The following is a 15,258-nucleotide window of genomic DNA, read 5'->3' on the forward strand; positions in this document are numbered from 1 at the left end:
AGGGCTTCGATGCATACTGCTATATTGGATTAACGAGCTTTCATTGATCTACATCAGTTTTATCCACTTTAAAATCTGAATTTTACTTCTTGGAATTACTGTAAACTATGATGTAGATCAATGAAAGCTCCGGAAGAATGTTTTTTCTTTTCTCTTTTTTTTTTTTTTTTTTTGTTTAGATCGTATTAAGTATTAAGCTTAAAGCCTCTCCTACTCTCCTATAAAACTCCCATGAGAACTCTGAAGTTCACTTATTGTATAGATTTCTGTAGTGTCTTCCCTATGATCTTCTTTTGACTAATTTCATCGCACGCTGCACGACGCGCATAACTAAATGTTTCACGATTATCCTGGCGCAACGACTCACGGAGTTTGTTAGGCACAACATTTTGCACAGCAGAATTGGCAGCACAGTGGGAGCTGACAATGCCAGGATGTTTCTATCGGGTTATTAATGGTGGGAGCATTCCAGCCATCTACCACTCAAATGCCAACTTTTTTAAATCAGACTACATCAGTAACCACGTAAGATAGCGTTGAATGATACTGCATTCGCAATCTATCAATTTACAATTATTATTTTCTCACCTTTTTCCTATGCATATGATTCTCGGTGCTTTGCATTTTCGTTTATTTGAATATTTTTAGGTCGAGTATAGTCTTGTACAAGGTAACAGTGATCCTCGATTCGTGTGGCCCTGTCGTACTTCCACACCCATAGCGCAGCATAAAACCTCACCTTGTCGTGATACCAGCTGAACGACGCACCCCCTCCCTCTCCTCCCCCCTCGCCGCTGGCGGAAGAACATCGCCACAAATTTCACTTCGATGGCGCTCATCGCGACAAACGGCAGCCTGCCGCCCCGCCGCCGGGGAAGTCCCGCGCCGAGCAGGGTGCCGCTTGCCGCACAGTGGAGTGGCGAGAGCGGCAGCGTCGGAGGGACAGAGGGGAACCCCCGGCGCGACGCAGTCGATGGCAGCGCGCATGCGCTGTGGCAGCTGCGCGCCGCTCTCCACCTGTGATCAGTTGCCGACGAACTACGCTCGCTCTCCCCCGCTCACCTGCTCTCGCTTACCCCTCGTAACACCCCAACCCTTCCCTCCGCAACCACTACAGTCGATAAATAAATATTAGCTTCTTTCAGCTGCAGAACGCATTTGGCCTGCCGTGCTTTTTCCCTCTTCCGCCGAGCGAAATGTGCAGATTTCATTACAGCCCTGGCTTTGACAAGCTGTATTTCTCACGAGTGCTTTCCGCACGCACGATATGTAAAGCCTGTGTAATACTCAGTAGAAGGTGAGCATCAAGCTAATTCGTTGCTCTCACAGCCTTTTTCGCTCGTAACAGTGACAACAGATATATCGTATTAACAGTCTACTGTATTTCGTTTGCGGATGTGAATGCTGATTAAAAAATGGAGCCTATGCAGAAACTCAGTATAAAGATGCCCGTTTTTTTTTTCTTCTGTCACAACTGGACGCTAGTCAAACTGCTAGACTCTTAAACCGATGCACTGGGTTAAATAATATGCTTTTAATGTTTTCATTTGATTGTGTGTAATTTCCATTTTTCCACTCTTTATGGGCTACCTGTTAACAGCGTTACTTTCAATGTATAGATTATGTTCACTCGGCAGTTCCCAGGTTTTGTTGTATGTCTACTGACCATCGGTAGATACTTTATTCTGCTCTTTCGAAAGACACACAATCCGTCTTCTGTGTTCTACATACAATTTAAAACGTTGGTAACGTTACACTAAATTGTCAACAACCCGTGCTTCTTTCAATTCATACAGTTGTCATCTCCTCAATTTATGACCTTTCTGTAATTTCTGCAATTTTGTTCTGCAGTAAACAACCAATAAATTATACTCGAGTATAGAAAGGACACCCGATGTTTTGCCGTTTAAAATCTACTTCGAAATCACTATCTTACCACTGTATAATCTAACTGAATCCTTCCGGTGTCTCCAAGTCTCTCCTACTGCAAGGCGCTACTGGGATACGGCTCTAGTCGATTTGTTTTGCCACCGACATGCATTGAATATCCCCCCCCCCCCCCCTTAAGGTGCCAGTTCTCTACTACGCGTAAAGAAATTTTGCGCACTGAAATGGAAGGAAAGTATTGGCTCTAACATGTGGACTGTAGTTGTGTGCAATTATTAAATATTAATAATTACTAAGTAGTGTTGGGAACTATCAGCTACTGTAATGAAACAAGGTTTACAAATAACGTACACTTATTGTTGAGATTTCAATGATTGGTCAGTACAAACAACGGTCAAATACTCATCATGGGAGAATGAGTGCGTATACACACTGAAGCGTCAAAGAAACTAGTATAGGCACGCATATTCAAATACAGAGATATGCAAACAGGCAGAACACGGCGCTGCGGTCGGCAACGCCTATATAAGATAACAAGTGTCTGGCGCAGTTGTTAGATCTGTTACTGCTGCTACAATGTCAGCTTATCAAGATTTAAGTGAGTTTGCACGTGGTGAACGCATAAGCGATGGGACACAGCATCTCCGAGGTAGCGATGAAGTGGGGATTTTCCCGTACGACAGTTTCAAAGGCTGTACCGGGACTATCAGGAGTCCGGTAAAACATCAAATCTCCGACATCGGTGCGACCGGAAGAAGATCATGCAAGAACGGGACAAACGACTACTGAAGAGAATCGTTCAATGTGATAGAAGCGCAATCCTTCCGCAAATTGCTGCAGATTTCAATGCTGGACCATCAAGGAGTGTCAGTGTGCGAAACATTCAAAGGAACATCATCGATATGGGTTTTCGGAGACGAAGGTCCACTCGTGTTACATTGATGACTGCACGACACAAAGCTTTACGCCTCGCCTGGGCCTGTCAACACTGTCATTGGACTATTGATGACTGGAAATATGTTGCCTGGTCGGGCGAGTCTCGTTTCAAATTGTATCGAGCGGATGGACGTACACGGGTATGGAGACAACCGCATAAATAAATTTTAAATTTGTGGTAAGGTCTTGTGGAACCAAACTGCTAAAGTGCTACTTAACCTAACTTAAACTAACTTACGCTATGGACGACACACACACCCATGCCCTAGGGAAGACTCGAACCTCCGACGGAAGAAGCCGCACGGACCATGACAAGACTCCTCAGACCGCTCGGCTGCAACCTCATGAATCCATGGACCCTGCATGTCAGCAGGGGACTATTCAGGCCTGTGGAGGCTCTGTAATGGTGTGATTCGTGTGCAGTTGGAGTGATATGGGACCCCTGATAAGTCTAGATACGACTCTGACAGGTAACGTTCTTTCATGTCCATTGTGAATTCCGACGGACTTGGGCAATTCCAGCAGGACAGCGCGATACCCCACACGTCCAGAATTGCTACAGAGTAGATCCAGGAACACTCTTCTAAGTTTAAAGACTTCCGTTGACCACCAACGTCGCCAGACATGAACATTATTGAGCATATCTGGGACGCCTTGCAACTTGCTGTTCAGAAATCTCCACCCCTCGTATTCTTACGGATTTAGGGACAAAAATGGCTCTGAGCACTATGGGACTCAACTGCTGAGGTTATTAGTCCCCTAGAACGTAGAACTAGTTAAACCTAACTAACCTAAGGACATCACAAACATCCATGCCCGAGGCAGGATTCGAACCTGCGACCGTAGCGGTCTTGCGGTTCCAGACTGCAGCGCCTTTAACCGCACGGCCACTTCGGCCGGCGGATTTAGGGACAGCCCTGCAGGATTCATGGTGTCAGTTCCCCCCCAGCACTACTTCAGACATTAGTCGAGTCCATGCCACGTTGTGTTGCGGCACTTCTCCGTCCTCACGGGGGCCCTGCACGATATTAGGCAGCTGAACTAGTTTCTTTGGATCTCCAGTGTAATATGAGCGTGTGGTAATTGCGGATCTTCCGAGGGAAAGGACTGGAAAATTTCTCATAAAATAGACCGAACAAACAATAAACTGAAGTGTTGGTGATGACTGCATCGGAAGATTAGTGAGTACAGAGAAGTAGAATCACAAAGAGTAAAGTGTTGGCCCAAAGGTCACTGTACAGTGGCTGATTGACCTATCTGAACCAACGCGCCTGTCAGCCCGTACGCGTTTCGTACTCCATGTTCAAATGGCTCTAAGCACTATGGGACTTAACATCTTAAGTCGTAAGCCCCCTAGACTTAGAACTACTTAAACCTAACCTAAGGACATCACACACATCCATGCCAGAGGCAGGATTCGAACCTGCGACCGTAGCAGCAGCGCGGTTCTGGACTGAAGCGCCTAGAACCGCTCAGCCACAGCGGCCGGCTGTACTCCATGTCCGTGACAGTTACATCATTCGCGCGAATTGAGGCGCGGTGAGATGGCACGCAGGATCGGACGCTAGTCTGCTTGTGAATCGCCTTCTCCTCTCGCGCTGAAGAAGGCCGTTCTCTGCCCCTCTCCGTCTACTATGGCTAACAGCGCAAAAGTTCTTCCTATGGCTCTCAGCGTGGAAGTGCCTGATGCTCCTTCTCGGTGTGAGGCCACCAAGCCTGCCATTTTGGCCAGTCTGAGACCGCGTACTTTATTTCGCCAATGCGAGACCTCCCAACAGTTTTGTTCTGGAAGGTTTGGCGTTGATTCTTTTGGAAGATTCCGAACGCCGACCTATCCCAACTACTCTTTCTAACAACTTGCCAGTGACCCCCTATGGCACATCGCCGTTTTCAATTCCGATTGGGGACACCGAGCGAGTTGGCGCAGTCGTTAGCATAGTGGACTCGCTTTCTGCAGGACGACAGTTCAATCCCCCGTCCAGTCATCCTGATTTTCCTAAATCGGTTCAGGCAAATTCCGGGATGGTTCCTTTGAAATGGCACGGCCAACGTCCTTCCCCATCCTTCCCTAATACGATGAGACCGATGACCTCGCTGTTTGGTCTCCTCCACCAAATCAACCACTCCAATTCCGAATTCCGACCTATCAAACGAACGAAAACTTTCCCTAACTTTGTTTTCTCAGTGTTTACGCCCGAGACGTAAGTGGCCCATCGCCACTAGACCAAGGACACGCCTCCGGAGGCACCCCGTGGCTATTGCACAATATTGCGATGTTATCGCACGGGACGCGCCTTTTGTGTGGGCGATATGTCGCCCTGAGATACCTTAGTATTCATATTCCCCATCGGACGAGGACAGGGCGAGTTCGTTGATCTCTGCATGTAAGGGCGTTCTTTCCCGATCTTGACAAATTCTGTGAAAGAACGCCCGCCGCCCTCTGCTACGGTAAATGCGACAGTGGGCGGCCGCTCACGGGAATTACGTGGCCAGTTCCACCCTTCAGTCAGCAGCCTCGTCTGCTGAAGGCGGGCCAAGGCGAGCAGAAGTTGTAATGGCCATGTTTTCACTCTCTGCTAACAACCAGAATGAATTAAACATGTACTTTAGAACTAAGAAAAATTAAAAGAACCCATCTACAATCCACACCCACTCTCACGAATAATACCCCTCTCTTTCATATACATCGGAATTTATTGATTAATTAGACCTATCTTAACGATCGTATAAGTGTGCCGAGTGAAAAGGAGAATGAAACATGAGGCTGGCTACAGCCTGACTTGTGTCATCTCATATAGAGCCTCCTTTTAAAATTCTAAAATGAAGGGTTTGCTATGATTAAATTACATTCTGTGCAAAATTCTACTACATGGCTTCCCCTTTCATCCCTTTTCCCCAGTTTATGTTCTCCTATCATTTTTCTTTCCCTTTATTCTACTATCGAATTCCAGTCTCCTATCTTAACTACATTTTCGTCTCTCTTAAAGACCTGAATAATTTCTTCATCTCATCATACATTCCTTCACCTTTCTGTCTTGCCTACTCTGATGTATTTACTATGCTGCTCATAGCAGATTATCCGCATTCCTGTTTTCTCATTCCTTATTTGATTCATTCCTGAACAACCCCTATCTGATTTTCTATCTATAACACTGCACTCACGTGACCAGAAATTCTGTTGTCCATGACACTGAGCTTCAGTGATTCCCATGATGCGTAACATCAAAATGTTCATTTATCGCTTTGAATTGTCTACCCTACCTACCCTACAATGTGATCCAACGTTCTACGCTCCAACCCGTAGAAGCCCAAGATTTTGTTTTTCCCGATGACAGATTCTTTTGATTAGTCCTCGCCACGACTAACGAATGGGGAATTATCTTGTCTCCGGAATACTTTATCCAAAGGGGTGTCATCATCGTTTAACCATCGCTCGTTATAGAGCTCCATGGCCTCTCGAAAAATAATCACTCTAGTTTCCCCTTACTTTCAGCCGTTCACACTCACAACGTAGAAAGGCCGTGTTGCTTAATGTTTCAAGGCCAGACCTGTCATTCATACAGGCTGTTGTCTCTGCAATTACTCAAAAGCCTTTTGCCTCTATTTCGGGAACTACTTCTTTGTCTGGCTTCTCCACAAATATACCTGTGTTGTGGTTGCACCTAAAATACGGCTACATATATCGTTTAGGTATGCCATCCACTACACCTTGGCAATGTCCATAGATCATGTGAGAAAACGTAAGAATCGATTTTAAGAGTACTTCTTAAATTAATATGATCTTACTTGTGCGGGACGAATAAATCGGAAATAGGCTACAGAACAAAATTCATAACTACATTTCACATTCAGCACCTGCAACCCTCTACAAAAATATCGCAAAAAATTGAACACCGTAAATTCCCTTTACCTCACTCGAACTCCGGAAACGAGTACCATAATAGCTAGAATTATTTTCTACTCGAAAAAAAAAAACTTTTCATTATTATGAGGAAAACCACACAGACATGAGTGAGAACTCAAGTCACGTAAGTTATTTTATTTTATGCTGGTGTAATCCCATACACAGATGAAAAGTGAAGAGAATTTGGATTTGTATGATTCAAAAATTCAGACGATGTATGTGACTTCCTTAAAAGTTACGCAATGCATCCATCTTGTTGTAATGCTGTGATAGGTATGCAAATCGTTGAACAGCAAATATATGTGTATGTTTTGATCTGGAAGAATAAATAAAAGCTGTATCTTAATACATGCCTGTGTGGAATAAATAAAGTAACGCGAAGGTACACTATTAAGTAATACACATACCGGATGATCAAAAAATCAGTATAAATTTGAAAACTGAATAAATCACGGAATAATGTAGATAGAGAGGTGCAAATTGACACACATGCTTGGAATAACATGGGGTTTTATTAGAACCAAAAAAATACAAAAGTTCAAAAACTATCCCACCGATGGCACTTCATCTGATCAGAATAGCAATAATTAGCATAACAAAGTAAGACAAAGCAAAGATGATGTTATTTACAGGAAATGCTCAATATGTCCACCATCATTCCTCAACAATAGCTGTAGTCGAGGAATAATTTTGTGAATAGCACTGTAAAGCATGTCCCGAGTTATGGTGAGGCATTGGCGTCGGATGTTATCTTTCAGCATCCCTAGAGATGTCAAATGGTTCAAATGGCTCTGAGTACTATGGGACTCAACTGCTGAGGTCATAAGTCCCCTAGAACTTAGAATTACTTAAACCTAACTAACCTAAGGACATCACACACATCCATGCCCGAGGCAGGATTCGAACCTGCGACCGTAGCAGTCGCGCGGCTCCGGACTGAGCGCCTAGAACCGCTAGACCACCGCGGCCGGCCTTAGAGATGTCGGTCGATCACGATACACTTGCGACTTCAGGTAATCCCAAAGCCAATAATCGCACGGACTGAGGTCTGGGGACCTGGGAGGCCAAGCATGACGAAAGTGGCGGCTGAGCACACGATCATCACCAAACGACGCGCATCTGTCGGACATTTTGTGAACTTTGTTTTTTTTTGTTCTAATAAAACACCATGTCATTCCAAGCATGTGTGTCAATTTTTACCTCTCTATCTACATTATTCCGTGGTTTATTAAGTTTTCAAATTTATACTGACTTTTTGATCAACCGGTATATATACGTGCCCGCCCGGCTAGCCGTGCAGACTAACGCACTGCTTCCCAAGCGGCAAGGCGTGCTGGTCTCCGGTACGAATCCGCCCGGCGGATTAGTGTCGAGGTCCGGTGTGCCGGCCAGTCTATGGATGGTTTTTAATGTGGTTTTCCATCTGCCTCGGCAAATGCAGGCGGCTTCCCCTTATTCCGCCTCAGTTACACTATGTCGGCGATTGCTGCGCAAAATCTGACTCCACGTACGCGTACACCATAATTTCTCTACCACGCAAAACATTGGGGTTACACTGCTCTAGAACGTTCTCGGGGGAGAGGGGGGGGGGGGTCCACTGGGGACCGAACCGCACAATAATCCTGGGTTCAGTGTGGGGCGGCGGTGGGGTGAGTGGACTGTTGTGGGGTTGTGAACCACTGAGGGCTACGGTGGGGACGAAGCCTCTCCGTCGTTTCTAGGTCCCCAGTTCAATACATACATACATACATACAATATATGTAGAGACAGAACTTGCGGTATATGGTCACAAACGCAATGTTCTTTCATTAATTTAATAATATATTTGAATGAGGAGGTTCTTTGCAGAATCGGCGATGAAAGGAACACAAAGAAAACACTGATTTCAAGAAGGGATGGGACGATAGAACATGTATTATGACAACAAGGAATAACTTCCATGGTTCTAGATGAGCTGAAAAGTATAAAAACTGTAGAGGAAGATGGAGCTGGAATACTACCAGCAAATAATTAAGGATGTAGTAGGGTGCAAGAGCTACTCCGAGATGAAGAGGTTGGCACAAGAGAGGAATTCGTGGCGAGTCGCATCGAACCTGATAGAAGACTGATGACACAAAAACATCCACGTTTAAAGTATTTTCTCCTTAATTTCGGCGACATCTCTCATGGTTTCCTGCTTTCTTTCGCGTTCAAGCATAGTCTTTAGAGACATGAATTACCAGAAAAGCAGAAGTAACAGCTTTTTCGAGATACTGCCCTCACTCTAATGTTCAAATTTGCTCAGCTCTTTCTTCTTCAATAACAATTTTTATTTCAACCATTTTTCGCTATTCCTTAATACTATTTAGTACGTAGAGGTGTCTATAATGTCTTATTACGTTTGGCATAAGAGGTTTTCCCTGTATCCAGTGCGTCAGGATATTTTTAGTTCTTTTAATAGTTTCACAGTGATTTGTTCTCTTGTATTTTTGTTTGAATTAACTGCACTTTCAATAGTAATGCAGAGAGAAATGGTTTTAAACCGTTAGTCGAACGAAACATACATTGTACGCATTGTAAATTCATGAACTTAATGAATGCTGAATTGGTAACTACGGAGCCAATCAACCACACGTCGTATTTCACTATTACATTATTAACATCGGCAAAACTCGGTTAACGCTTTCGCTCGCAACTATCAGCAATATTCGTTCACTATAGAAGCGCTAGTGCTACGTCCCATGCAGCAAATTCAAAGCATAGCATTCGACGGAAAAGCTGTTTACATATTAACGAGTATTGGTATCCTCTTCCCACACAACCCTAGTTTCTATACCTCTCTACCCACCACAATGCGTCTCGTTTAAACGCGTGAATAATTTGGAATATCACTGTTTAACAAATAATTAAGGAGTGAAAGCAACGCAGTACTAGTCGCCAAAAATTAAGCGAGTTGATCATCGCTTATCGCTGATCTGTCAGTTTGAAAGTATTGATTCCTTTCCAAATCGCCGTGCTCATTAGTTCTAAGGAGCTTCGCCAGTTCTATTTGCAGTTCTGTTACTCCAGATATGGGAAAACTTTCGCGTCTAAGTGTTCGGCATATGGAAGGGAACATCGGACGAGAGAGAGAATTTGGACTGGACCAGGGTGCGTGCTATTGCCGTTTTTGACGTACCTGCGGCGCGATAAGCATGATCTTTAAGAACTAGGAAGCACTTTGATACGTATCACGGTAACACACTGACGGAAAGTGCTCCACTATGAGCACCAGTCCTGTACTTTGCAATGTGTCAAACTTGGTCAAGATGTTAATCACATAACTTTTATTATACGATTAATCTTTCGTTACTGATCATCGACGTCTACTGCGAACATGGATACACTCTCGAATTTGTTGCATGGAGGAAACAGCCCGCGAACACCGTGTTAAGCAGTTTCCTACCACGCCTGACACTCATACCGTGTCACCTCATGAAGATTTCAGGCTGGTATGGAAGAAGGGTAAGGTAAGGTTACTTCGCAGCGAAGGTAATTATGCCGTAATTTGTTATAATCTTGCTGCGATGAACCAATCCAACGTAGTGTTTCCTAGTTTTGACAACAGATGGCATGACACTGTTCTCACGAGTCGCGCTGCAGCGGAGCTCTCCAGCAGTCGTAGTATGCACTGACAGAAGTTGCTGTTGTGTGACGTATCTCATAGTGGCTGCAGGCTGGTAGTTTCGTTCGTAGCTCGTAGTAGTTTTATAGCTGCGAGAAGTAAGTAATATATATTTTTTATTTATACACAATAGATATGATGAGACCTACAGAGTTACTCAAATATTTCAGTCTATTTATTTTGTGTAATGAGTGTAGACAGAGACCTTAAGAATTCACAACATGCTTTTTGATAATCGTACTTCATATAGGACCACTGCTGAATAATGCTCTTACATCATTTCTAATTGTTTCTGCAAGATATCTGTTTCATATATTGCTGGATGCGAGTATGTCGCACACATAACTACATATAAACAAATATGAATTTCAGACTACTGCCAAATCAACTAACCTATTGTTCAAATAACTTACAGGAAATGCGCCAGGAGAAACTCAGATCCTACCTAACCTGCTGTCGCCATTTACCTTCCCTCCCAACAGAAGAACTATTTATTAAATACACAGTCATTTAAAACGTATTTTCGGCTTTTTTTAATATACAGGGTGTTTCGGAAGTGGTGGTGAATATTCAGGGATATGACAGAAATGATCGTTCGAAACACAAAAGTCAATTCATCATGAGCTCTAAAATGCATGCCTTAAGAGCTATGAGCAATTCTTGGTCTTCGGTGCTGTGCTACAACTCTCTTCTACTGCAAGTTCTTTGCTTTCCAGATTTTGGGAAGTGATGGTATGGGCCAAAACAAGAAAAAAAGTGCAATAAACACGTGCTCCAAATTCCTACCTTAGAAGTTATGAGCACTTTTTCATTAGAAGAGTTGTGTTTCAAAGTAACGAAGATGAGCAAGTGCTTTTAGCTCTTAAGGTATGCATTTTGGAGCACATGTTTACTGGACACTTTTTTCTTATTTTGGTCCATACAACCACTTCCCAAAACATGGAAAGCAAAGAGCTTGCAGTAGAAAAGATTTGTTCTACAATATCCGAGATAAATATTTGCTCATAGCCCATAACGTATGTATTTTAGAGCGCATGTTTACTTCACTGCTTTGTTTCTAATGATTATTCCTGTCATATCCCTGAATATTGACCATCACTTCTGAAACACCCTGTATTCTATTTCTAACTTTACAGGATTTGGTTCAACATGGGCCCTAAGAAGGAAGCTACTGACAATCATGTAAAGTGAGTGAAATTAAAACCTAATGAAACGAGTTATGGAAAAATGAAGAAGTGTACAGAAAATATGAAATTTAGGATCTCGTGGCTGCAGCTCGACGAATGAAACATGAAAATATGAGTATATATAAAAAAACTTCAAAACTACATGACGACCCCTATACCACTATCAAAAAGTTTCGTTGTACAGTGAAGACACGGAACATCCACAGATGCATAGACTTGGAAAGCCATTTGCATTACCAGCTGAAACAGAGCATCGTGCATCGTTTTATCTAGATGTGTGACAATTATTGTGAAAATTCCACTTCTGAATATGAGGGCTGAGGCAATGGGGTGAATGAAACTCTGTACTGGGAAGTTACCATACCGCTGCTGGAGAATTACCTTACCTATTGTAAAATTACCTTACTGTGTATGCTTCAAATTTACCTACACCAACTGCAGATGAACAATTCCAATGATAAAAAAGACTGTAATACTTTTGTAAATTGTGCCTCAGGTGTATGGTTACTTAATAAAATTAATTATATTTTTTTATTTTTTCTCTAATAAAACAATAAATAAAATATGTTTGAGGCTTTCGTGGCCACTTGTTGACAAACTGCCTATTGGCTTCTGTCTTGGCTTCTTCGGCCGACGTTCATTTAATGATTTTACTGACGTTTCGCCAGTACAAGTGGCTGGCATTGTCAAAGCTTCACCCTCCATTGCCGGTGGTGAACTGGAGCCGGCAAGGAAAATCTAAGAGTGTCTTACATCGACAAAGGAGAAAACGGACCCACTTGCAATGTTGGGAATATACCGTATACCATGCACATGCGGAAAAGTTTATGTCGGAATGACTGGACGATCAATCACCACCAGGATCAAACCACATAAGCGACATTGCAGATTGGGGCAAGTGGAGAAATCGGCCGTGGCAGAGCACGCACTGAGTGATACCAACGACGTAATAAGTTCTGGCTGTAGAGAAGCACTATCACACGCGCTTGTTCACAGAAGCTTTAGAAATACAAAAACACGCGAACAGCTTCAACAAGAAAGAGGAAAGCCTTAAGGTAAACGGATCCTGGCTTCCCGTACTGCAGCGAACGACAATCGGAGGTAGCGAGAGGAGAACCGCACCGGAAATGACGGCTGAGAAGCCCTCGGACGTTGGCGCACCAGGTACATACAGTCTGCGGCTGCGAACTCGGTTCCAGTTCACCACCGGCAATGGAGGGTGAAGCTTTGACAATGCCAGTCACTCGTGCTGGCGAAACGTCAGTAAAATCATTAGATGAAAGTTGGCCGAAGAGCCCGAGACAGAAGCCAATAGGCAATTTGAAAACAAGAAATGTTGTTGAAAACACTGCCACATTAACTTACCTTCACCTTTACGTCCGCCCATTGCATTCCAGGTATTCTTAGGCCAGCCAAGGATTCGTACAGTCCCCAGTGCGCTTTTGGTGTGAACTGCAGTGTTAAGTCTTGCATTATCTTTCTGTAATATCATATTTGGTATCCTAGTTATTAAGGGTACGACAACAGGGTCAACCGTTCTTGCCATATACTGGAGAGCATTCACGCTCCATTAAAGTTACCAAATCTGTCTCGTTGACATTTACAGTAGCTCGCCGCACCCTGATTCCATCGGCTGGACAGGTGTGGTGCCCTAGAATCGCTGCTTCCTGAGGCTTCTCGCCGGGTCGTTTACGGAACCGCTCTTACCGACCTATCCACCACAAGCCAAAGCGAGTCATGTCGCTGAACGCCACAGACTGCCACTCAGTGTCCCATTTGACTATGGCTCTGCAGTATGTAATTTTCTGTTCTCTGCACTATAGTATTAGCACAGCTACAAAAAAATAGTCACGAAACTTTATGGGGAAAAAAAAGCAACCACCGACAATTGAAGCGATGCTAGTGCTCCAAGCGGCTAGCATATGGTAGCAGAACAATGCATGATGTAAAATGAGAACTTCCTATTTTTAACGCTCTTACTTCCATTACTTCCCACTCACTAAACGTGGCAATGTTTTTTCCAGTACAAATACGAAAATGTTATTGAACTAAATATCTCCCATAAATGCCAGCACATAATAATAAAATCTAATTGCAGTGTGATGTATGTGGTTCACAGTAACAGAGTCGTGATCACGCCATCTGAAATTCTTTAAGGCGAGAAATGAATTGTAGCCTGATGTGTAAACGTAGGCTTCCACGGCCGTTGTCGGTCAATAAAATTCTTCTGGGTTTGGGACCGCATTGTCAACCATAAAATTCCGTCGTTTGGGCGACTATTGCAAGACGCCTTCCTCAGGGTGTACTGCTAATTGCTCAATGGAAGCTAGTCTGATTACTTATAGACTACGGAGGAGTGCCGTCATTGGATATGAGGGTGAAGAGGAAGAGTATTAGGTGTTCTTCTATTGGTCTTTGCACTGCATGTTGTCACTGGCGGAAATAGGCGTTTTCCATTCGAATTTCCTTTATTGCTTGCCATTGGTGGAACTCTGCGAATAGGAAATTGAGCGGCGACTGCAGCGTAGCGTTGTTTACTGACTAGTATCGACTAGGGCGCGTCAGCACTGTGTGTATCTCCGCTGCTGTGACTTACCGCGCGCCTGTTGCTTTGCGAGAGCTGTCCTTTCGCAAATCTGTCACTGCTGGGGGTATCTGAGGGGCCTTGTGTATGAAACACCTGTTACATCGCCGGATGACATATTGCGCAGGTTCAAGTCCTCCCTCGGGCAAGGGTGTGTGTGTGTGTGTGTGTGTGTGTGTGTGTGTTTGTCCCTAGGATACTTTAGATTAAGTAGTGTGTAAGCTTAGGGACTGATGACCTTAGCAGTTAAGTCCCATAAGATTTCACACACATTTGAACATTTTTTTTTAATTGCGCAGGATTGTTGCGGTACCACGGTGTCTTCAAGATACACCAGGTATCTATGAGAGTGTGCGTCGTTCAATGCAGCGTCGATGTCAGACGTGTCTCGATGCATCTGGACAACACTTTGTGCATCTCCTGTAGTGGGCGTCCATTTGTAGCACGCTACTAAATAACAGCAACTCCACTCAGCAGCACGCAGAATAACGTGGTCGGTGGATGTGCAGTCGGCAGGGCAAGCGTGGGAATAGTGACAGTGGTGGGTTCAAAATGGCTCTGAGCACTATGGGACTTAACTGCTGAGGTCATCAGTCCCCTAGCACTTAGAACTACTTAAACCTAAGGACATCACACACATCCATGCCCGAGGCAGGATTCGAACCTGCGACCGTAGCGGTCGCGCGGTTCCAGACTAGCGCCTAGAACCGCTCGCTCACCCCGGCCGGCACAGTGGTGGGGATTGCGGGCAGTTGCTGTAGTGAAAATACCGAGTGCAGTTCGAAACTGAACCCTACGCGCATACTTCTTTTTAGTAAAAGTGAGGCTCCCATACGCCCACACTTGCATGGTGCCAGTTCAAACAGACCTAGAGTTCTGGTTAATATCAAAAAAAAATTTCGGCTTAAAATACAACAAATGCACGATTTATACTCTCCTGGTTTAACCTTACGTAATTACCAGACAAAAGTCAAGAAACTTCCTGGCAGATTAAAACTGTGTGCCCGACCGAGACTCGAACTCAGGACCTTTGCCTTTCGCGGGCAAGTGCTCTACCATCTGAGCTACCGAAGAACGATTCACGCCCGGTCTCACAGCTTTACTTCTGCCAGTATCT

The sequence above is a fragment of the Schistocerca nitens genome, chromosome 2 (genome assembly GCF_023898315.1).
Source record: "Schistocerca nitens isolate TAMUIC-IGC-003100 chromosome 2, iqSchNite1.1, whole genome shotgun sequence".
Lineage (NCBI taxonomy): Eukaryota > Metazoa > Arthropoda > Insecta > Orthoptera > Acrididae > Schistocerca > Schistocerca nitens.